The sequence below is a fragment of the Oncorhynchus nerka genome, unplaced genomic scaffold (assembly GCF_034236695.1).
Source record: "Oncorhynchus nerka isolate Pitt River unplaced genomic scaffold, Oner_Uvic_2.0 unplaced_scaffold_1995, whole genome shotgun sequence".
NCBI lineage: Eukaryota > Metazoa > Chordata > Actinopteri > Salmoniformes > Salmonidae > Oncorhynchus > Oncorhynchus nerka.
Window position 1 is genome coordinate 27,989 of NW_027039330.1, and position 23,389 is coordinate 51,377.

Here is a 23,389-nt window from a genome sequence, read left to right on the forward strand (position 1 = left end):
AACATACCCCCCATAACACTACAAACACCAGACCCCTACCACAACTAAACATACCCCCATAACACTACAACACCAGACCCCTACCACAACTAAACATACTTCTATAACACTACAACACCAGACCCCTACTACAACTAAACATACCCCCCTATAACACTACAACACCAGGCCCCTACTACAACTAAACATACCCCCCATAACACTACAACACCAGACCCCTACTACAACTAAACATACCCCTATAACACTACAACACCAGACCCCTACCACAACTAAACATACCCCCCATAACACTACAACACCAGACCCCTACAACTAAAACAACTAAACATACCAGACCCCTACCACAATAACACTACAACACCAGACCCCTACTAAACAACTAAACATACCCCCATAACACTACAACACCAGACCCCTACCACAACTAAACATACCCCCATAACACAACACCAACACCAGACCCTACCAACTAAACATATACTTCCCATAATACTACAAACAGACCCCTACCACATACTAAACTATAAATACCCCATAACACTACAAACACCAGACCCCTACCACAACTAAACATACTCCCCCATAACACTACAACACCAGACCCCCCACAACTAAACATACCCCCCATAACACTACAACACCAGACCCCCTACCACAACTAAACATACCCTATAACACTACAACACCAGACCCCTACCACAACTAAACATACCCCCATAACACTACAACACCAGACCCCTACCACAACTAAACATACCCCCCATAACACTACAACACCAGACCCCTACCACAACTAAACATACCCCCCATAACACTACAACACCAGACCCCTACCACAACTAAACATACCTCCCATAACACTACAACACCAGACCCCTACCACAACTAAAAACATACCCCCCTCCCATAACACTACAACACCAGACCTACCACAACTAAACATACCCCCATAACACTACAACACCAGACCCCTACCACAACTAAACATACTCTCCATAACACTACAACACCAGGCCCCTACCACAACTAAACATACTTCTATAACACTACAACACCAGACCCCCTACCACAACTAAACATACCCCCTATAACACTACAACACCAGACCCCTACCACAACTAAACATACCCCTATAACACTACAACACCAGACCCCTACCACAACTAAACATACTTCCCATAACACTACAACACCAGGCCCCTACCACAACTAAACATACTTCTATAACACTACAACACCAGACCCCTACCACAACTAAACATACCCCTTCATAACACTACAACACCAGACCCCTACCACAACTAAACATACCCCATAACACTACAACACCAGACCCTACTACAACCAAATATACCCATAAACAAACATAGACCCCCCCAACTAAATAACACTATAAACACCAGACCCCCTACCACAACTAAACATACTTCCATAACACTACAACACCAGACCCCTACTACAACTAAACATACCCCCATAACACTACAACACCAGACCCCTACCACAACTAAACATACCCCCATAACACTACAACACCAGACCCTACCACAACTAAACATACCCATAACACTACAACACCAGACCCCCTACCACAACTAAACATACCCCCATAACACTACAATACTAGACTCTACCACAACTAAACATATACTTCTATAACACTACAACACCAGACCCTACCACAACTAAACATACCTATAATACCAAATAACACTACTAAAATACCAGACCCCTACCTACAACTAAACTATAACACTACAACACCAGACCCCCTACCACAACTAAACATACTTCATAACACTACAAACACCAGACCCCTACTACAACTAAACATACCCCCTATAACACTACAAACACCAGACCCCTACCATTAATTAAACATACTTCATAACACTACAACACCAGACCCTACCACAACTAAACATACCCCCATAACACTACAACACCAGGCCTCTACCACAATTCAACATACCCCCCATAACACTACAAATACCAGACCCCTACCACAACTAAAACATACCCCCCCCATAACACTACAACACCAGACCCCTACCACAACTAAACATACCCCCCATAACACTACAACACCAGACCCCTACCACAACTAAACATACCCCCCATAACACTACAACACCAGACCCCTACCACAACTAAACATACTCCCCATAACACTACAACACCAGACCCTACCACAACTAAACATACTTCTATAACACTACAACACCAGACCCCCTACCACAACTAAACATACCCCCATAACACTACAACACCAGACCCCTACACAACTAAACATACTTCCATAACACTACAACACCAGACCCCTACCACAACTAAACATACCCCCATAACACTACAACACCAGACCCCTACCACAACTAAACATACTTCACATAACACTACAACACCAGACCCCTACCACAACTAAACATACTTCTATAACACTACAACACCAGACCCCTACCTATAAACTAAACATACCCCATAACATACAAACACCAGACCCCTACCATAACTAAAATATAAACATACCCCCCATAACACTACAACACCAGACCCCTACCACAACTAAACATACCCCCATAACACTACAACACCAGACCCTACCACAACTAAACATACTTCATAACACTACAAACACCAGACCCCTACCACAACTAAACATAATTTCCCATAACACTACAACACCAGACCCCTACCACAACTAAACATACCTCCCTATAACACTACAACACCAGGCCCCTACCACAACTAAACATACCCCCCATAACACTACAACACCAGACCCCCTACCACAACTAAACATACCCTCCCATAACACTACAACACCAGGCCCCTACCACAACTAAACATACCCCATAACACTACAACACCAGGCCCCTACCACAACTAAACATACTTCTATAACACTACAAACACCAGACCCCTACCACAACTAAACATACCCCCCCCCATAACACTACAACACCAGACCCCTACCACAACTAAACATACTTCATAACACTACAACACCAGACCCCTACCACAACTAAACATACCCCCATAACACTACAACACCAGACCCCTACCACAACTAAACATACCCCCCATAACACTACAACACCAGGCCCCTACCACAACTAAACATACCCATAACACTACAACACCAGACCCCTACCACAACTATAAACATACCCCTACAGACCCCTCATAACACTATAATACAAACACCAGACCCCTACCACAACTAAACATACCCCCTATAACACTACAACACCAGGACATCTACCACAACTAAACATACCCCCCCATAACACTACAACACCAGGCCCCTACCAAACAACTAAACATACCCCCATAACACTACAACACCAGACCCCTACCACAACTAAACATACCCCATAACACTACAACACTAGGCCCCTACCACAACTAAACATACCCTATAACACTACAACACCAGACCCCCTAACAACTAAACATACCCCTATAACACTACAACACAGGCTCTCTTACCCCCATAACAACTAAACATACCCCCCATAACACTACAACATACAGACCCCTACTACAACTAAACATACTATAATACTACCCAGACCCCCATAACACTACAAACAGATACCACAACTAAACATACCCCCATAACACTAAACACCAGGCCCCCTACTACCACAACTAAACATACCCCCCTATAACACTACAACACCAGGCCCCTACTACAACTAAACATACCTGGAATAACACTACAACACCAGACCCCTACCACAGCTAAACATACACCCCCGCCCCCCTGTACTTCTTGCCAGATCTGATTGAATCTAGTCCTTAGAGACAGAGAGAGACAGATAGTAGTATTGTTGTACTGTGACCAACCAGATATATGACAGAGAGAGAGATACTGTGTATAATGTCCTGGGCCAACCAGATATATGACAGAGAGAGAGATACTGTGTATAATGTCACAGCCAACCAGATATATGACAGAGAGAGATACTGTGTATAATGTCCTGGTCAGAAAATCTAAACATCAAACAACATGCTGGTGCAACTCCCCTGTGGTATGGGGGTTGCCTCCAAGCTGCCATTTGAATCAGTTCCTCCGGCAACCTCTGCCCTCTATGATAGGTTAAATCTAGAAATGGCTTGCTATTGGTTACCAAGTCAAAACCAGTATAAAAAGGTCACAGTACAACAACAGAATCAGACACTGACATCACTCCCTCTCTCTGTGGACCAGCCATTTCCTTTGGCCCTGTCCCCCTCATCAGACCCCCTCATACCGAGCTATGTAGGGCAGAGGCAGGGGCATACCAAGGACCTCTGACAAAAGGGTTTCAGGATGGATTAGATTTGGCTTTAACGGTCATATCAGAAACCCGAGAGCTGGCGTATTCAGGTCAAATTCTCTTAGCCAGGCCAAACGCTGACTAAATCAAAACAGTTTTTTAATGGAGGTCAGAGTTACAAATACCCCCTGATGACCTGTCTTGGGGTCTGCCCGGGTCTGACATATGAGATTGCACAGCAGAAAGCCCTATTCTGTTACCCTGTCCTCTGGTGGATCTATGAGGGTAGAGCAGCTAGCAGACAGCCCTATTCTGTTACCCCTGTCCTCTGGCAGATCTATGAGGGTAGATCAGATAGCAGACAGCCCTATTCTGTTACCCCTGTCCTCTGGTGGATCTATGAGGGTAGAGCAGCTAGCAGACAGCCCTATTCTGTTACCCCTGTCCTCTGGTGGATCTATGAGGGTAGAGCAGATAGCAGACAGCCCTATTCTGTTACCCCTGTCCTCTGGTGGATCTATGAGGGTAGAGCAGATAGCAGACAGCCCTATTCTGTTACCCCTGTCCTCTGGTGGATCTATGAGGGTAGATCAGCTAGCAGACAGCCCTATTTCTGTTACCCTGTCCTCTGGTGAAGCTATGGAGTCCAGGTTCAGGTGCAGCCGGTCGCGACCGGGAGACCCATCGGGCGGTGCACAAATGGCCCAGCGCCCGTCCGGGTTAGGGTAGGGTTTGGCCCAGCGCCGTCTGGGTTAGGGGAGGGTTTGTCCCAGCGTCGTCCGGGTTAGGGGAGGGCTTTGGTCCAGCGCCGTCCGGGTTAGGGGAGGGTTTGGCCCAGCACCGTCCGGGTTAGGGGAGGGTTTGGCCCAGCGTCGTCCGGGTTAGGGGAGGGTTTGGCCCAGCGCCGTCCGGGTTAGGGGAGGGTTTGGCCCAGCGCCGTCCGGGTTAGGGGAGGGTTTGGCCCAGCGTCGTCCGGGTTAGGGGAGGGTTTGGCCCAGCGCCGTCCGGGTTAGGGGAGGGTTTGTCCGGTATGGATGTCCTCGTCCCATTGCGCACTAGCGACGCTTGTGGTGGGCCGGGCGCAAACCCGGGAACCAGAGAACTCCCTGTTTTTAATTAGCCTCATTTCTAAGTGTCCCTACAAGGAGGCTAAATCAGACCCAGAGGTCAAGACTGTTACTAAACCTGCTCCAGACATACCAGAGTCAAGCCAACACAGGTCAGATTGTACAGCCACATACACTGAGTAGACAAAACATTAAGAACACCTGCTACAGATATACCAGAGTCAAACCAGAATAGAACCAGAATAGAGCCTGAATAGAACCAGAATAGAACCAGAATAGAGCCTGAATAGAACCTGAATAGAACCAGAATAGAACCAGAATAGAGCCTGAATAGAACCAGAATAGAACCAGAATAGAGCCTGAATAGCCACTCACACTGTATTTTTCAATGCATCAAAGAATATGAGGAGTGTATTGACTGAGATGAGAATATGAGGAGTGTATTGACTGAGATGAGAATATGAGGAGTGTATTGACTGAGATGAGAATATGAGGAGTGTAATGACTGAGATGAGAATATGAGGAGTGTAATGACTGAGATGAGAATATGAGGAGTGTATTGACTGAGATGAGAATATGAGGAGTGTATTGACTGAGATGAGAATATGAGGAGTGTAATGACTGAGATGAGAATATGAGGAGTGTATTGACTGAGATGAGAATATGAGGAGTGTATTGACTGAGATGAGAATATGAGGAGTGTAATGACTGAGATGAGAATATGAGGAGTGTATTGACTGAGATGAGAATATGAGGAGTGTAATGACTGAGATGAGAATATGCGGAGTGTATTGACTGAGATGAGAATATGAGGAGTGTAATGACTGAGATGAGAATATGAGGAGTGTAATGACTGAGATGAGAATATGAGGAGTGTATTGACTGAGATGAGAATATGAGGAGTGTATTGACTGAGATGAGAATATGAGGAGTGTATTGACTGAGATGTTATTTTGGGTGAGATGTTAGTTCCATTATTTGGTTGACGGTGCATTTAGTGCAACATAGTTCTCTGTGAGGCCGTCCATACGGGGATGGTCGAGGCTAGAGGGGGGTCAGGGTGTCATTACAGTGCGTAGCCTTGAGCAGCAAAAATATGTTGTTACCAAACAGGGTAACAGGGAGGAGTGAAGAAAGGCAGGGGTGAAATTAGGGAGGGGAGATAAAAACTCAAGTGTTGGACGCTGTGATTACAAAGAGTGGGAGAGTCTGAGCCTGAAGAGACGCTGTGTTTCCAAAGAGTGGGAGAGACTGAGCCTGAAGAGACGCTGTGTTTACAAAGAGTGGGAGAGACTGAGCCTGAAGAGAGGGCAGTGTTTACAAAGAGTGGGAGAGACTGAGCCTGAAGAGAAGGCTGTGATTACAAAGAGTGGGAGAGACTGAGCCTGAAGAGAGGGCTGTGATTACAAAGAGTGGGAGAGACTGAGCCTGAAGAGAGGATTGTGTTTACAAAGTGTGGGAGAGACTGAGCCTGAAGAGAAGGCTGTGATTACAAAGAGTGGGAGAGACTGAGCCTGAAGAGAGGGCTGTGATTACAAAGAGTGGGAGAGACTGAGCCTGAAGAGAGGGCTGTTTACAAAGAGGGAGAGACTGAGCCTGAAGAGAAGGCTGTGATTACAAAGAGTGGGAGAGACTGAGCCTGAAGAGAGGGCTGTGATTACAAAGAGTGGGAGAGTCTGAGCCTGAAGAGAGGGCTGTGATTACAAAGAGTGGGAGAGACTGAGCCTGAAGAGAGGGCTGTGATTACAAAGAGTGGGAGAGACTGAGCCTGAAGAGAGGGCTGTGATTACAAAGAGTGGGAGAGACTGAGCCTGAAGAGAGGGCTGTGATTACAAAGAGTGGGAGAGACTGAGCCTGAAGAGAAGGCTGTGATTACAAAGAGTGGGAGAGACTGAGCCTGAAGAGAGGATTGTGTTTACAAAGTGTGGGAGAGTCTGAGCCTGAAGAGAGGGCTGTGATTACAAAGAGTGGGAGAGACTGAGCCTGAAGAGAGGGCTGTGATTACAAAGAGTGGGAGAGACTGAGCCTGAAGAGAGGGCTGACTGTACCATTAGAAGATAAGGTATCAACGTAACATCAGCTACGCAACATCAGCTACGACACTATATATCAGTGCAGAGGAAGTAACATTATAATTTATCAGGTTTCTATGGACCCTTTATGCACATCACACCAAGAGGAGGAGAAGACTGCGATCATGAAAGAAGAGAAGGAAACGGAAGACGAGAAGAAAAATGAGGAGGACGAGAACGATGATGATGAGGAGTCAGATGAGGAGGAAGATGAAGAGGAGGAAGATGAAGAGGAGGAAGATGATACCGAGACAACAGTGATAGACGGTGAGGAGGAATCGGATGACCAAGCCAAGGAGACTGAACCCCAGCAGCAGAAGGAGCAGGCCTGGGCCCCCACTACCTACTCCAAGTTTGGTAAAGAGGTGTTTTGCTACGTAGGAAAGGAGATCAGTATCTTTGAGGCCTTGGACTCTTACGGTGCTGTCATCTGGCCAGCGGTGAGTTAGTCTACTATTTAACATGACATTCATAGGTACCAATGATAGCAGTGAGTTAGTCTACTATAATGATAGCAGTGAGTTAGTCTACTATAATGATAGCAATGAGTTAGTCTACTATTTAACATGTCATTCATAGATACCAATGATAGCAATGAGTTAGTCTACTATTTAACATGACATTCATAGATACCAATGATAGCAGTGAGTTAGTCTAATATTTAACATGTTATTCATAGATACCAATGATAGCAGTGAGTTAGTCTACTATAATGATAGCAGTGAGTTAGTCTACTATTTAACATGACATTCATAGATACCAATGATAGCAGTGAGTTAGTCTACTATAATGATAGCAGTGAGTCAGTCTACTATAATGATAGCAGTGAGTCAGTCTACTATTTAACATGACATTCATAGATACCAATGATAGCAGTGAGTCAGTCTACTATTTAACATGACATTCATAGATACCAATGATAGCAGTGAGTTAGTCTACTATTTAACATGACATTCATAGGTACCAATGATAGCAGTGAGTTAGTCTACTATTTAACATGACATTCATAGGTAACAATGATAGCGGAGGATGGCGATTAGGATGGAAGTAAGGAGGGAGATACCACAGTGGTCTGAAACTTCTGGTTTACTTTAATCTCCCTGCATAAGAATGATGGTTTCTATAGTAACTATGGTTGAAGTTCTAACAACTATAAAGATGGTTTCTATAGTAACTATGGTTGAAGTTCTAATAACTATAATGATGTTTTCTATAGTAACTATGGTTGAAGTTCTAACAACTATAAAGATGGTTTCTATAGTAACAATGGTTGAAGTTGGAACCATTAATCTCCCTGCATAAGAATGATGGTTTCTATAGTAACTATGGTTGAAGTTGGAACCTTTAATCTCCCTGCATAAGAATGACTGCCAGGATGGGAAAATTCATTCTTCAGATTTCCTAAATCATATGAACTCAAACAGCCGTCTCAGTAACAGGTTCAATAAGTCCAACTTCTAATTAGTTTAGAAAAATTTATGTAATTTATGTTTGTATAGCATAAGATGAATCAATCAATGTATAGGCAAAAACACAGGTATTGAAACCAACAATTCTAAAAAATCAACCTACAGTAGAGCATGCTGGGAAATATGGTACGGATGGATGTGGTATTAAGTTACTCACTTCGAGAATTTAACAAAGTAGCTCAAATTCTTTTCCTTTTGAAGTCCAATGAACTCACAGAATAACGCTGATTAAGTGTGGATGGAGGATGATGATTGGTTAAATGTTTCACAGTGTGGATGGAGGATGATGATTGGTTAAATGTTTCACAGTGTGGATGGAGGATGATGATTGGTTAAATGTTTCATGAAGATTAATGAAGTTCTATCAACTGTAATGATGGTTTCTATAGTAACAATGGTTGAAGTTCTAACAACTGTAATGATGGTTTCTATAGTAACTCTGGTTGCCTGCAGGCGTTGGCTTTGTGTCACTACCTAGAGACCAACGTTGAGCAGTTGAACCTGGTGGACAAGGCAGTGCTGGAGCTAGGAGCAGGTCCTGGCCTAGTGTCTATTGTAGCCACACTCCTAGGTGAGTCTGGGCATTAAATGTACTCATATTGTACATCTGAGAAGATCGGAGAGGTGTAAGAAATATGGCAACATTTCTACCTAGCCTATCAAAGTGGCTAGCAAGGTGGGAGGAGGTCCTGTCAGGGGGCTAGCAAAGATGGAGGAGGTCCTACCAAGGTGGCTAGGTGGCAATGGTGGAGGAGGTCCTATCAGGTGGCTAGCAAGGTGGATGAGGATGCATGGTCCTAGGTGGCCAGCAAGGTGGATGGTGGCCAAGGTGGCTAGCATGGTGGAGGAGGTCCTATCAAGGTGGAGGAGGTCCTAGCTAGGTGGAGGAGGTCCTAGCAATGGGGGAGGAGGCCTAGCTGGGTGGAGGTCCTATCAAGGGGAGGAGGTCCTAGCTAGGTGGAGGAGGTCATATCAAGGGGAGGAGGTCCTATCAAGGTGGAGGAGGTCCTAGCAAGGGGGAGGAGGTCCTAGCTAGGTGGAGGAGGTCCTAGCAAGGGGGAGGAGGTCCTAGCTAGGTGGAGGAGGTCCTAGCAAGGGGGGAGGAGGTCCTATCAAGGTGGAGGAGGTCCTATCAAGGTGGGAGGAGGTCCTAGCAAGGGGAGGGAGGCCCTAGCTAGGTGGAGGAGGTCCTATCAAGGGGAGGAGGTCCTATCAAGGTGGAGGAGGTCTTATCAAGGTGGAGGAGGTCCTATCAAGGTGGAGGAGGTCCGATCAGGGTGGAGGAGGTCCTAGCAAGGTGGAGGAGGTCCTAGCTAGGTGGAGGAGGTCCTAGCAAGGGGAGGAGGCCCTAGCTAGGGGAGGAGGCCCTAGCTAGGTGGAGGAGGTCCTCGCATGGGGAGGTCTAGCAAGTGGGAGGAGGCCCTAGCAAGGGGGAGGAGGCCCTTGCAAGGGGAGGAGGTCATATCAAGGTGGAGGAGGTCCTAGCAAGGGGGAGGAGGTCATATCAAGGTGGAGGAGGTCCTAGCTAGGTGGAGGAGGTCCTAGCAAGGGGAGGAGGCCCTAGCTAGGTGGAGGAGGTCCTATCAAGGGGAGGAGGTCCTATCAAGGTGGAGGAGGTCCTATAAAGGTGGAGGAGGTCCTATCAAGGTGGAGGAGGTCTATCAAGGGGGAGGAGGTCCTATCAAGGTGGAGGAGGTCCTAGCAAGGGGAGGAGGTCCTAGCTAGGTGGAGGAGGTCCTATCAGGGGAGGAGGTCCTATCAAGGTGGAGGAGGTCCTATCAAGGTGGAGGAGGTCCTAGCAAGGGGAGGAGGTCCTAGCTAGGTGGAGGAGGTCCTAGCAAGGGGGAGGAGGTCCTAGCTAGGTGGAGGAGGTCCTAGCAAGGGGAGGAGGTCCTATCAAGGTGGAGGAGGTCCTATCAAGGTGGAGGAGGTCCTAGCAAGGGGAGGAGGCCCTAGCTAGGTGGAGGAGGTCCTATCAAGGGGGAGGAGGTCCTATCAAGGTGGAGGAGGTCTTATCAAGGTGGAGGAGGTCCTATCAAGGTGGAGGAGGTCCGATCAAGGTGGAGGAGGTCCTAGCAAGGTGGAGGAGGTCCTAGCTAGGTGGAGGAGGTCCTAGCAAGGGGGAGGAGGCCCTAGCTAGGGGGAGGAGGCCCTAGCTAGGTGGAGGAGGTCCTCGCAAGGGGGAGGTCCTAGCAAGTGGGAGGAGGCCCTAGCAAGGGGGAGGAGGCCCTTGCAAGGGGGAGGAGGTCATATCAAGGTGGAGGAGGTCCTAGCAAGGGGGAGGAGGTCATATCAAGGTGGAGGAGGTCCTAGCTAGGTGGAGGAGGTCCTAGCAAGGGGGAGGAGGCCCTAGCTAGGTGGAGGAGGTCCTATCAAGGGGGAGGAGGTCCTATCAAGGTGGAGGAGGTCCTATAAAGGTGGAGGAGGTCCTATCAAGGTGGAGGAGGTCTATCAAGGGGGAGGAGGTCCTATCAAGGTGGAGGAGGTCCTAGCAAGGGGAGGAGGTCCTGGCTAGGTGGAGGTCCTATCAAGGGGGAGGAGGTCCTATCAAGGTGGAGGAGGTCCTATCAAGGTGGAGGAGGTCCTATCAAGGTGGAGGAGGTCCTAGCAAGGGGGAGGAGGTCCTAGCTAGGTGGAGGAGGTCCTATCAGGGGAGGAGGTCCTAGCAAGGTGGAGGAGGTCCTAGCTAGGTGGAGGTCTAGCAAGGGGAGGAGGCCCTAGCAGGGGGAGGAGGCCCTAGCTAGGTGGAGGAGGTCCTCGCATGGGGAGGAGGTCTAGCAAGTGGGAGGAGGCCTAGCAAGGGGGAGGAGGCCCTAGCAAGGGGGAGGAGGTCATATCAAGGTGGAGGAGGTCCTAGCAAGGGGGAGGAGGTCATATCAAGGTGGAGGAGGTCCTAGCAAGGTGGAGGAGGTCCTAGCAAGGGGGAGGAGGTCCTAGCTAGGTGGAGGAGGTCCTAGCAAGGGGGAGGAGGCCCTAGCTAGGTGGAGGAGGTCCTAGCAAGGGGGAGGAGGTCCTATCAAGGTGGAGGAGGTCCTGTCAAGGGGGAGGAGATCCTATCAAGGTGGAGGAGGGCCTAGCAAGGTGGATGAGGTCCTAGCATTCTATACCACTTACACCTATCCAATCTTTTCAGATCTGCATGGTGTCCTAGGCACTAGACGACTAGAGGCTAGGGGTTTGTTTGGTACTGGCCACCTGTGTGTCTGTTAGTTGAATAACAGAGTGCTTCCTGTCCCCAGGTGCCTGGTCACAGCTACAGACCTACCAGAGATCATAGGTAACCTGAGAGCCAACCTGCTCCGTAACACAAGAGGACGTTGGAGGAACACTCCCCAAGCTGCAGCTCTGTCTGGGGTCCTGACGTGGAACGCATCTACCCCAGATCTGTCTATCGCTATGACTACGTGCTGGCGGCTGACGTGGTGTATCACCATGACTACCTGGAAGAGCTGCTGTTCACCATGAGATACTTCTGCCGTCAGGTTGATTGATTGACTGATTAGTTGATTGATTGACTGATTGGTTAAATTATTGATTAGTTTATTGATTGATTGTTTGATTTGTTCAATTATTGATTTGTTGATTGTTTGATTGGTTAATTTGTTAAATTATTGATTGGTTTATTGATTGATTGGTTGATTTGTTAAATTATTGATTGGTTTATTGATTGATTGGTTGATTTGTTCAATTATTGATTTGTTGATTGGTTGGTTGGTTGTTTGGTTGATTTGTTGGATGAACACTTGATTCATTGATAGATTCATTGAACAGTTTAAAGTACAACAAATCCCCGAACGTAAGACATGAAAGCCTTAAACAACTCATTTGATTTCCCTTAGGAACCACTCTGATCTGGGCCAACAAGGTCCGTTTTCCCACAGACCTGGTATTCACTGAGGACTTCAAGAACACCTTCAACACCACCCTGCTGGCTGAGATGGGAGAGGTTAAGATCTACAAGGCCACATGCAGAGAGACAGAGGAACACATTCTACACCACCCTGCTGGCTGAGATGGGAGAGATTTATGCCCATTATGTGTAAAAGGTAGGGATTAGGGAAGACAAAGGAATAGGTAACATCCTGCAGACTATGCCAAATGTAACCAAGACTTCCTGTCCCTTCTTCCTCTGAGAAATGCTTGAAGACAGAAGGCGGCCATCTTGGCTAATGATAACGGACGTTGATGGACTACTGATGATGTCATTTGTTGATGTTTGATGTTCTACTCAATACTTACCTGCTATATCTAGTGCTTTATTGTTTACGTAGTTGTTACATGTAGTTTGTATTGATAATATTATAAATGTTTGTACTTTGTTGTCTTGTTCCATTCTGTATTCAAATATAATTTGTTATGGATATATAAAGTTTCTAGTAAAAATCTACACATTCACTTTTTGCTGCCCTGAACATATCAAAACACTTATTACATTGAATTTCTTTCCTACCAATCTACACAACCAACTGCACATCTTCAAAAGTAAAATAAAAATGATAGAAAATGTTGTTTAATTAAATAAAACATGTCTTCACCCCCCCCCCCCCCCCTGCCCAGAGTCAATGTTTGGTGGAAGCACCTTCGGCAGCCATTACAGCTGTGAATCATTGTGAATAAGATCCTACCAACTTCACACAACTCTTATGGAAAACAGACACTCAGTGGCCAGTTTATTAGGTACACCCATCTAGTACTGGGTCGGAACTCCCTTTGCCCCCAGAACAGCCTGAATTCTTCTGGGCATGGATTCTACAAGGTGTGTGGTTCAAAGAACAGAAATTGGACAGCTCTCCGGTAAATAACCATACATTGACATATTTTTATTGCCGAACAAACGTTTGGGGTATGAGCCCTTTTTCAGCGTGCGAGGCAATGGTAATCAATCTCACAACAACAAAACCTCACAGACGAGCATCATTCTAAATTCCAAGTCAGTATCCAATCCAGATCCAGAGATCCCAGCAGAGGAAGCTGTGTGGGGAAACATGACAATCAAATAAAGACACAATACAATTACATTATGACGTCATTCCGTCATTTCCTGTCATTTGATGATGTCATTATGATTCATCGGTCATTATGATGTCATTGATGTCATTACCGGTCATTATGATGTCATTACCGGTCATTGTGATGTCATTACTGGTCATTATGATGTCATTATGATGTCATTACCGGTCATTATGATGTCATTACTGGTCATTATGATGTCATTCCCTGTCATTATGATGTCATTACCGGTCATTATGATGTCATTCCCTGTCATTATGATGTCATTACCGGTCATTATGAAAATCAAATCAAATCAAATGTTATTTGTCACATACACATGGTTGGCAGATGTTAATGCGAGTGTCGCGAAATGCTTGTGCTTCTAGTTCCGACAATGCAGTAATAACCAACAAGTCATCTAACTAACAATTCCAAAACTACTGTCTTATACACAGTGTAAGGGGATAAAGAATATGTACATAAGGATATATGAATGAGTGATGGTACAGAGCAGCATAGGCAAGATACAGTAGATGGTATCGAGTGCAGTATATACACATGAGATGAGTATGTAAACAAAGTGGCATAGTTAAAGTGGCTAGTGATACATGTATTACATAAGGATGCAGTCGATGATATAGGGTACAGTATATACGTATGCATATGAGATGAATAATGTAGGGTAAGTAACATTATATAAGGTAGCATTGTTTAAAGTGGCTAGTGATACATGTATTACATAAGGATGCAAGCCGAATTTCTTCAGCCTCCTGAGGTTGAAGAGGCGCTGCTGCGCCTTCTTCACGATGCTGTCTGTGTGAGTGGACCAATTCAGTTTGTCTGTGATGTGTATGCCGAGGAACTTAAAACTTGCTACCCTCTCCACTACTGTTCCATCGATGTGGATAGGGGGGTGTTCCCTCTGCTGTTTCCTGAAGTCCACAATCATCTCCTTAGTTTTGTTGACGTTGAGTGTGAGGTTATTTTCCTGACACCACACTCCGAGGGCCCTCACCTCCTCCCTGTAGGCCGTCTCGTCGTTGTTGGTAATCAAGCCTACCACTGTTGTGTCGTCCGCAAACTTGATGATTGAGTTGGAGGCGTGCGTGGCCACGCAGTCGTGGGTGAACAGGGAGTACAGGAGAGGGCTCAGAACGCACTCTTGTGGGGCCCCAGTGTTGAGGATCAGCGGGGTGGAGATGTTGTTGCCTACCCTCACCACCTGGGGGCGGCCCGTCAGGAAGTCCAGTACCCAGTTGCACAGGGGGGGGTCGAGACCCAGGGTCTCGAGCTTGATGACGAGCTTGGAGGGTACTATGGTGTTGAATGCCGAGCTGTAGTCGATGAACAGCATTCTCACATAGGTATTCCTCTTGTCCAGATGGGTTAGGGCAGTGGGGTTGAGATTGCATCGTCTGTGGACCTATTTGGGCGGTAAGCAAATTGGAGTGGGACTAGGGTGTCAGGTAGGGTGGAGGTGATATGGTCCTTGACTAGTCTCTCAAAGCACTTCATGATGACGGAAGTGAGTGCTACGGGGCGGTAGTCGTTTAGCTCGGTTACCTTAGCTTTCTTGGGAACAGGAACAATGGTGGCCCTCTTGAAGCATGTGGGAACAGCAGACTGGTATAGGGATTGATTGAATATGTCCGTAAACACACCGGCCAGCTGGTCTGCGCATGCTCTGAGGGCGCGGCTGGGGATGCCGTCTGGGCCTGCAGCCTTGCGAGGGTTAACACGTTTAAATGTCTTACTCACCTCGGCTGCAGTGAAGGAGAGTCCGCATGTTTTCGTTGCAGGCCGTGTCAGTGGCACTGTATTGTCCTCAAAGAGGGCAAAAAAGTTATTTAGTCTGCCTGGGAGCAAGACATCCTGGTCCGTGACTGGGCTGGTTTTCTTCTTGTAGTCCGTGATTGACTGTAGACCCTGCCACATGCCTCTTGTGTCTGAGCCGTTGAATTGAGATTCTACTTTGTCTCTGTACTGACGCTTAGCTTGTTTGATAGCCTTGCGGAGGGAATAGCTGCAATGTTTGTATTCGGTCATGTTACCAGTCACCTTGCCCTGATTAAAAGCAGTGGTTCGCGCTTTCAGTTTCACGCGAATGCTGCCATCAATCCACGGTTTCTGGTTAGGGAATGTTTTTAATCGTTGCTATGGGAACGACATCTTCAACGACGTTCTAATGAACTCGCACACCGAATCAGCGTGATTCGTCAATATTGTTATCTGACGAATACGAAACATATCCCAGTCCACGTGATGGAAGCTCTTGGAGTGTGGAGTCAGCTTGGTCGGACCAGCGTTGGACAGACCTCAGAGTGGGAGCTTCTTTTTTTTAGTTTCTGTCTGTAGGCAGGGATCAACAAAATGGAGTCGTGGTCAGCTTTTCGAAAGGGGGCGGGGCAGGGCCTTATATGCGTACGGAAGTTAGAGTAACAATGATCCAAGGTTTTTCCACCCCTGGTTGCGCAATCGATATGCTGATAAAATTTAGGAGTCTTGTTTTTCAGATCAGCCTTGTTAAAATCCCCAGCTACAATGAATGCAGCCTCCGGATAAATGGATTCCAGTTTGCAAAGAGTCAAATAAAGTTCGTTCAGAGCCATCGATGTGTCTGCTTGGGGGGGGGGATATATACGGCTGTGATTATAATCGAAGAGAATTCTCTTGGTAGATAATGTGGTCGACATTTGATTGTGAGGAATTCTAAATCAGGTGAACAGAAGGATTTGAGTTCCTGTATGTTTCTTTCATCACACCATGTCTCGTTAGTCATGAGGCATACGCCCCTCTTCTTACCAGAAAGATGTTTGTTTCTGTCGGCGCGATGCGTGGAGAAACCCGCTGGCTGCACCGCCTCCGATAGCGTCTCTCCAGTGAGCCATGTTTCCGTGAAGCAAAGAACGTTACAGTCTCTGATGTCCCTCTGGAATGCTGCCCTTGCTCGGATTTCATCAACCTTGTTGTCAAGAGACTGGACATTGGCGAGAAGAATGCTAGGGAGTGGTGCACGATGTGCCCGTCTCCGGAGTCTGACCAGAAGACCGCCTCGTTTCCCTCTTTTTCTGAGTCGTTTTTTTGGGTCGCTGCATGGGATCCATTCCGTTGTCCTGTTTGAAAGGCAGAACACAGGATCCGCGTCGCGAAAATCATATTCTTGGTCGCACTGATGGTGAGTTGACGCTGATCTTATATTCAGTAGTTCTTCTCGACTGTATGTAATGAAACCTAAGATGACCTGGGGTACTAATGTAAGAAATAACACGTAAAAAAACAAAAAACTGCATAGTTTCCTAGAACGCATGCGAGGTGGCCATCTCTGTCGGCGCCGGAACGTAATTGACAGGGATGTCATTCCCTGTCATTATGATGTCATTCCCTGTCATTATGATGTCATTATCGGTCATTATGATGTCATTACCGGTCATTATGATGTCATTACTGGTCATTATGATGTCATTCCCTGTCATTATGATGACATTACTGGTCATTATGATGTCATTACCGGTCATTATGATGTCATTACCGGTCATTATGATGTCATTACTGGTCAAATCAAATCAAATCAAATTTATTTATATAGCCCTTCGTACATCAGCTGATATCTCAAAGTGCTGTACAGAAACCCAGCCTAAAACCCCAAACAGCAAACAATGCAGGTGTAAAAGCACGGTGGCTAGGAAAAACTCCCTAGAAAGGCCAAAACCTAGGAAGAAACCTAGAGAGGAACCAGGCTATGTGGGGTGGCCAGTCCCCTTCTGGCTGTGCCGGGTAGAGATTATAACAGAACATGACCAAGATGTTCAAATGTTCATAAATGACCAGCATGGTCGAATAATAATAAGGCAGAACAGTTGAAACTGGAGCAGCAGCACAGTCAGGTGGACTGGGGACAGCAAGGAGTCATCATGTCAGGTAGTCCTGGGGCACGGTCCTAGGGCTCAGGTCCTCCGAGAGAGAGAGAAAGAGAGAAGGAGAGAATTAGAGAACGCACACTTAGATTCACACAGGACACCGAATAGGACAGGAGAAGTACTCCAGATATAACAAACTGACCCCTAGCCCCCGACACATAAACTAATGCAGCATAAATACTGGAGGCTGAGACAGGAGGGGTCAGGAGACACTGTGGCCCCATCCGAGGAAACCCCCGGACAGGGCCAAACAGGAAGGATATAACCCCACCCACTTTGCCAAAGCACAGCCCCCACACCACTAGAGGGATATCTTCAACCACCAACTTACCATCCTGAGACAAGGCCGAGTATAGCCCACAAAGATCTCCGCCACGGCACAACCCAAGGGGCGCCACCCAGACAGGCCGACCACAACAGTGAATCAACCCACCCAGGTGACGCACCCCCAGGGACGGCATGAGAGAGCCCCAGTAAGCCAGTGACTCAGCCCCCGTAACAGGGTAGAGGCAGAGAATCCCAGTGGAAAGAGGGGAATCGGCCAGGCAGAGACAGCAAGGGCGGTTCGTTGCTCCAGAGCCTTTCCGTTCACCTTCCCACTCCTGGGCCAGACTACACTCAATCATATGACCCACTGAAGAGATGAGTCTTCAGTAAAGACTTAAAGGTTGAGACCGAGTTTGCGTCTCTGACATGGGTAGGCAGACCGTTCCATAAAAATGGAGCTCTATAGGAGAAAGCCCTGCCTCCAGCTGTTTGCTTAGAAATTCTACTGGTCATTATGATGTCATTCCCTGTCATTATGATGTCATTCCCTGTCATTATGATGTCATTACCGGTCATTATGATGTCATTACCTACATTTTTGGTCTATTTAGAACATACTAGAAAAAGACCATTCCTCATTGAGAACTGCTAGAGTGATCAAGCGATCTAACCAATGTGTGTCTCTCCATGGAGAAGTAATTTATCCCCATGTCCTCCACTAGGTGGCGCCTTCACCAATTCAACGGCCGTATGAAGTAAGGTACTTAGTTCATGATTATGGCTGTAGAAATGCCTGGCAACAGGTGATTTTTCATCATGATTATGACTGTTGAAGTGCCTGGCAACAGGTGATTTTCCATCATGATTATGACTGTTGAAATGCCTGGCAACAGGTGATTTTCCATCATGATTATGGCTGTTGAAATGCCTGGCAACAGGTGATTTTCCATCATGATTATGACTGTAGAAATGCCTGGCAACAGGTGATTTTCCATCATGACTATGACTGTTGAAATGCCTGGCAACAGGTGATTTTTCATCATGACTATGTCTATTTAAATGCCTGGCAACAGGTGATTTTTCATCATGACTATGTCTATTTAAATGCCTGGCAACAGGTGATTTTCCATCATGATTATGGCTGTAGCAACAGGTGATTTTCCATCATGATTATGGCTGTTGAAATGCCTGGCAACAGGTGATTTTCCATCATGATTATGACTGTTGAAATGCCTGGCAACAGGTGATTTTCCATCATGATTATGGCTGTTGAAATGCCTGGCAACAGGTGATTTTTTCATCGTGGTTGTGAATGGTGCTCCTATGCTCACATATCTTTGTCTTAAGTTGACGTTTGGTCTCACAGTAGCCACATAGTAAAAGACGTTTGGTCTCACAGTAGCCACATAGTAAAAGACGTTTGGTCTCACAGTAGCCACATAGTAAAAGACGTTTGGTCTCACAGTAGCCACATAGTAAAAGACGTTTGGTCTCACAGTAGCCACATAGTAAAAGACGTCTGGTCTCACAGTAGCCACATAGTAAAAGACGTCTGGTCTCACAGTAGCCACATTGTAAAAGACGTTTGGTCTCACAGTAGCCACATAGTAAAAGACGTTTGGTCTCACAGTAGCCACATAGTAAAAGACGTTTGGTCTCACAGTAGCCACATAGTAAAAAGACGTTTGGTCTCACAGTAGCCACATAGTAAAAGACGTTTGGTCTCACAGTAGCCACATAGTAAAAGACGTTTGGTCTCACAGTAGCCACATAGTAAAAGACGTTTGGTCTCACAGTAGCCACATAGTAAAAGACGTTTGGTCTCACAGTAGCCACATAGTAAAAGGCGTTTGGTCTCACAGTAGCCACATAGTAAAAGACGTTTGGTCTCACAGTAGCCACATAGTAAAAGACGTTTGGTCTCACAGTAGCCACATAGTAAAAGGCGTTTGGTCTCACAGTAGCCACATAGTAAAGCGTTTGGTCTCACAGTAGCCACATAGTAAAAGACGTTTGGTCTCACAGTAGCCACATAGTAAAGGCGTTTGGTCTCACAGTAGCCACATAGTAAAAGACGTTTGGTCTCACAGTAGCCACATAGTAAAAGACGTTTGGTCTCACAGTAGCCACATAGTAAAAGACGTTTGGTCTCACAGTAGCCACATAGTAAAAAGACGTTTGGTCTCACAGTAGCCACATAGTAAAAGGCGTTTGGTCTCACAGTAGCCACATAGTAAAAGGCGTTTGGTCTCACAGTAGCCACATAGTAAAAGGCGTCTGGTCTCACAGTAGCCACATAGTAAAAGGCGTCTGGTCTCACAGTAGCCACATAGTAAAAAGACGTCTGGTCTCACAGTAGCCACATAGTAAAAAGGCGTTTGGTCTCACAGTAGCCACATAGTAAAAGACGTTTGGTCTCACAGTAGCCACATAGTAAAAGGCGTTTGGTCTCACAGTAGCCACATAGTAAAAGACGTTTGGTCTCACAGTAGCCACATAGTAAAAAAGACGTTTGGTCTCACAGTAGCCACATAGTAAAGGACGTTTGGTCTCACAGTAGCCACATAGTAAAAGACGTTTGGTCTCACAGTAGCCACATAGTAAAAGACGTTTGGTCTCACAGTAGCCACATAGTAAAAGACGTTTGGTCTCACAGTAGCCACATAGTAAAAGACGTTTGGTCTCACAGTAGCCACATAGTAAAAGACGTTTGGTCTCACAGTAGCCACATAGTAAAAGACGTTTGGTCTCACAGTAGCCACATAGTAAAAGACGTTTGGTCTCACAGTAGCCACATAGTAAAAGGCGTTTGGTCTCACAGTAGCCACATAGTAAAAGACGTCTGGTCTCACAGTAGCCACATAGTAAAAGGCGTTTGGTCTCACAGTAGCCACATAGTAAAAGGCGTCTGGTCTCACAGTAGCCACATAGTAAAAGACGTTTGGTCTCACAGTAGCCACATAGTAAAAAGGCGTTTGGTCTCACAGTAGCCACATAGTAAAAGGCGTTTGGTCTCACAGTAGCCACATAGTAAAAGCGTTTGGTCTAACAGTAGCCACATAGTAAAAGGCGTTTGGTCTCACAGTAGCCACATAGTAAAAAGGCGTTTGGTCTCACAGTAGCCACATAGTAAAAGGCGTTTGGTCTCACAGTAGCCACATAGTAAAGGCGTTTGGTCTCACAGTAGCCACATAGTAAAAGGCGTTTGGTCTCACAGTAGCCACATAGTAAAAGACGTTTGGTCTCACAGTAGCCACATAGTAAAGAGGCGTTTGGTCTCACAGTAGCCACATAGTAAAAGGCGTTTGGTCTCACAGTAGCCACATAGTAAAAAGGCGTTTGGTCTCACAGTAGCCACATAGTAAAAGGCGTTTGGTCTCACAGTAGCCACATAGTAAAAGGCGTTTGGTCTCACAGTAGCCACATAGTAAAAGACGTTTGGTCTCACAGTAGCCACATAGTAAAAGACGTTTGGTCTCACAGTAGCCACATAGTAAAAGGTTACAGGGACACTTTAATGCACCATTTAATATGTACAGTGTTAAATACAACTCATATAACATGTTTCATGTTGTCACTTAATACACCATTTAATATTTACAGTGTTAATAAATACAACTCATATAACATGTTTCATGTTGTCACTTAATACACCATTTAATATTTACAGTGTTAAATACAACTCATATAACATGTTTCATGTTGTCACTTAATACACCATTTAATATGTACAGTGTTAAATACAACTCATATAACATGTTTCATGTTGTCACTTTAATAAGGTTGGTAGCAACATGTGAAACTCCTTGTGGACATCTGTTGTAGCTCCAGTCAACTACAAAACCCACAATGCTTTGCTATCTCTCTGGGCTAGCAAACGTACCTTTCACACAATAATACCACGGGTGATGTCAGCACGTGAAGCAGCTAGCTAGCTGTCAAATCTCCTAAACAAACGGAACGATCAATTTAAGGAGTCTACAATCTCACCGGTGTTCAATATGCAGATCGTCTGCTTTGCAAAGTGTTGCTACGGCGACGTCTGCTTTGCAGTGTGTGTGGGCTCTGGCGTTTTACGGCGGCGTCTGCTTTGCAGTGCGTGTGGGCTCTGATGTTGTTACGGCGGACGTCTGCTTTGCAGTGTGTGTGGGCTCTGGCGTTGCTCTGGCGGCGTCTGCTTTGCAGTGTGTGTGTGGGCTCTGGCGTTGCTACGGCGACGTCTGTTTTGCAGAGTGTGTGGGCTCTGGCGTTGCTACGGCGACGTCTGTTTTGCAGAGTGTGTGGGCTCTGGCGTTGCTACGGCGACGTCTGCTTTGCAGAGTGTGTGGGCTCTGGCGTTGCTACTGGCGGCGTCTGCTTTGCAGAGTGTGTGGGCTCTGGCGTTGCTTCGGCGATGTCTGCTTTGCAGTGTGTGTGGGCTCTGGACGTTGCTTTGGCGGCGTCTGCTTTACAGTGTGTGTGGGCTCTGGCGTTGCTGGCGATGTCTGCTTTGCAGTGTGTGTGGGCTCTGGCGTTGCTACGGCGACGTCTGCTTTGCAGTGTGTGTGGGCTCTGGCGTTGTTACGGCGGCGTCTGCTTTGCAGAGTGTGTGGGCTCTGGACGTTGCTATGGCGACGTCTGCTTTGCAGAGTGTGTGGGCTCTGGCGTTGCTACGGCGGCGTCTGCTTTGCAGAGTGTGTGGGCTCTGACGTTGCTACGGCGACGTCTGCTTTGCAGAGTGTGTGGGCTCTTACATTGCTACGGCGACGTCTGCTTTGCAGAGTGTGTGGGCTCTGACGTTGCTACGGCGACATCTGCTTTGCAGTGTGTGGGCTCTGACGTTGCTACGGCGACGTCTGCTTTGCAGTGTGTGTGGGCTCTGACGTTGCTACGGCGACGTCTGCTTTGCAGTGCGTGTGGGCTCTGATGTTGTTCGGCGGCGTCTGCTTTGCAGTGTGTGTGGGCTCTGATGTTGCTACGGCGACGTCTGCTTTGCAGTGTGTGTGTGGGCTCTGACGTTGCTACGGCGACCTCTGCTTTGCAGTGTGCGTGTGGGCTCTGACGTTGCTACGGCGACCTCTGCTTTGCAGAGTGTGTGGGCTCTGACGTTGCTACGGCGATGTCTGCTTTGCAGTGTGTGTGGGCTCTGACGTTGCTTTGGCGACGTCTGCTTTGCAGTGTGTGTGGGCTCTGACGTTGCTACGGCGATGTCTGCTTTGCAGTGTGTGTGGGCTCTGACGTTGCTACGGCGGCGTCTGCTTTGCAGTGTGTGGGCTCTGGCGTTATTCGCGGCGTCTGCTGCAGAGTGTGTGGGCTCTGGCGTTGCTATGGCGGCGTCTGCTTTGCAGAGTGTGTGGG

At 46.8% G+C, this 23,389-nt stretch overlaps 1 pseudogene; it reads left to right on the forward strand.

Annotated features, from left to right (window-relative positions):
* The first annotated feature begins 6,936 nt into the window (after window positions 1-6,936).
* Window positions 6,937-13,420, forward strand: LOC135567493 (protein-lysine methyltransferase METTL21C-like; annotated as a pseudogene).
* Window positions 13,421-23,389: the final 9,969 nt, after the last annotated feature.